The following is a 2,402-nucleotide window of genomic DNA, read 5'->3' on the forward strand; positions in this document are numbered from 1 at the left end:
TACAATGCTGAGCAGACCCTGCTCGCCCACCTTGGCATCAGCTCAACCAAATGGCAAACATGCCATGTTGCTACTGCAGGTTTTTTCTTTTTGTTGTTGTTTGTTTATGACATATGTATGAAGTCTTATTTAAAATTTTGATTTTGATTTAAATGTGTGAGTTGGGTGTTTCTTATAGAACATACCCAGCAAGTACACATTAGAAACAAGCGTGCTTACTTCATGATCTCTGGTTCTCTTTACTACTAAGCTCAATCAAAACAGGATCAAGGCTTTGTTACGTAATGCACTTTTTTTCATTGTCAAACCTGTTGCTATCTATTTGACCATGTTAATACATGTCCACTTTGTATGTTTCACTCATTTGTCAGGAAGCTTCTTTAGAGTTTTTGTCAGTGCAGGCAGTTTCCTGACCGGAAACATAAACTGTTAATCCACCAATCACAAAGATGTCAGTGAGCATCAACCCTCACATAGAGACTCTTTCTATTTCTTTCACAGGTGATGGTGATGATGAGTTTGCCCTCTACTCGTCCGACATCTTAGACGATGTGTGTGGCTCTGATGGTGATCCTACACCTTCTTCGGCCCTGGCGGAGGACCCAGTGTCCCCTCCGCTGTCTGATGATGAGGCTTCACCCCAGGACTCCTTGTCATTCCAACACCCGAGCATCTTTTTATCCCAAGAAGATTTGACCATTCCCCTGGACTTTGAACTGCGGGAGTCAGCAGTTCCAGGAGGAGGCCTGGGCATCTGGAGCGGCAGGAAGGTAAACGTCGGGGAGCGTTTCGGACCATACGAAGGAGAGCACAGGCCTTGTCTCCGAGACCCCTCTCAAGGCTGGGAGGTAGGAACATAATAGATAACGAAGAGTTTGTGTGCATATTGTTAATGTGTTCTGAAATTATTGCTTTGCAGAGTCAGTACCTTCGTACACATAGATACTGACAGACACTTATGTTTCCTTAAGTGTGTTGCAGTTGAAAATCAAGAATTCATAGAGGAGGGAATTTTTATCAGCGGGCACCACATTTTTCAATGGTTTTGGGATATATTTCATGTCTGCTAGGTCAGAGAAATTTGCTGTACTTGTAACAGAGCAGCTTACGCTTTGGTTCAAATATAAACATGAAAATTATAGTCACGAGGTTTTCTCATCCAGTCGTAGCACACTTTCTGACAAGAGGGGTTTTCTTTGGCCAATATACACTGTAGCATTCACATCAGTCCTCTTTTTATTTCCTCCCATGTCGTCATGTTCACATTTAGCCCAGTGACCGCAAAGCTGTTGTTGTCGTTTGTTGCCCAGTGATGTAATGTTAGCTCAGTGCCACTGAAAGAAAGGGAGTCGAGGTTGTGCTCTTAACTCAATTAAAATGAAAAGCCATAAATCCCTTCTTCATCCTGGTTAGGGACCCAGTGCGGCCATTGGCAAATCACATATTGGTCAGCCGGCACAAAAAATCGAAGGCAGGGTCACAGGACAAGGTCAAAGGTTAGATGTGGTCTCTGTCAGTGTCAGGCTAGTTTGGTTTTATAGAGCAGGAGGAAGGGCCTGGCAGAGTATCAGCCTCATTTAGTCTCCCAAAATAGATCCTTTCTAATTTGGATGTGAGGATTTAGTCCTTCATATTCAGGCCTTTGTCCCTTTGTCGGGCAGAACCAAGCTCATTAAGAATCGCTGACCATGCAGTCCATAAAGTGAAAAGTCACAGGTTTAAATAAAAAGATGATTCAATACAGCGTTGATTCTCTTACTATAGTCTCCGTATCCCCTAAGTCCATTTTTAGGCAATTTTAATGCCGCACTTTAAAGCCGACTGAGAACGTGTTGGTAAAGTATCAACATTCTGCTCATATAAATAGTTTTGGATTTGGACTGGTGCTCGCTGGGTTTGCATCATAGAGCATTACTGTAGCCCATCAGCTCTGACTCAGTGGTTTTGGCTCGCACCAAACCAAAATAAATTTCTTTTTTTTTTTTCTTTTTTTTCCTTTTTTTTTTCTCTCTGGATTACATTTCTCCAGGACACAACTTCTCCCTCATTATCAACTACCGGGTGAGACGCAAAATATAAATGTATCTTAAATTGAAGTGAAAAAAAAAACTCAGAATCTAAATATAAAGTCTCTGTCTCTCCCTGAGAGATTTACAGCTGGTTGAACAAGCACTCTTGGTTATTCTTTTTTTCCCAGGGAAGGAAATAAAGGAAAAAGAGGTTTCATGAATTTTAATCCGGCGGTAATTTATGGGGAGCTTGAATAATAATATGTATTTAAAAAGCTGAGGAGCTGGGATCTGAGTGTGCATGTGTGTGTGTCTGGGGGCAGTGTTGAGGGGTGGGAGTGTGAAAGCAGTTAAATGTCATATAGGGAGGGAAACAGATTACTGCTCTGCATT

General features: G+C 42.0%; 1 protein-coding gene across 4 annotated transcripts in view; it reads left to right on the forward strand.

Annotated features, from left to right (window-relative positions):
• Positions 1–503: 503 nt before the first annotated feature.
• mecom (MDS1 and EVI1 complex locus) overlaps positions 504–2,402 on the forward strand; it is a 90,247-nt gene continuing 88,348 nt past the window's right edge. For all 4 annotated transcript variants that reach the window (XM_023399729.2, XM_023399730.2, XM_023399731.2 and 1 more), the window contains exon 1: positions 504–848. The gene's annotated coding sequence lies outside the window, so the exon portion shown is untranslated. The remainder of the gene's footprint in view (positions 849–2,402) is intronic.

The sequence above is a fragment of the Seriola lalandi genome, unplaced genomic scaffold (genome assembly GCF_002814215.2).
Source record: "Seriola lalandi dorsalis isolate HSWRI2012SDOR001 ecotype SW California unplaced genomic scaffold, Sedor1 jcf7180002052117, whole genome shotgun sequence".
Lineage (NCBI taxonomy): Eukaryota > Metazoa > Chordata > Actinopteri > Carangiformes > Carangidae > Seriola > Seriola lalandi.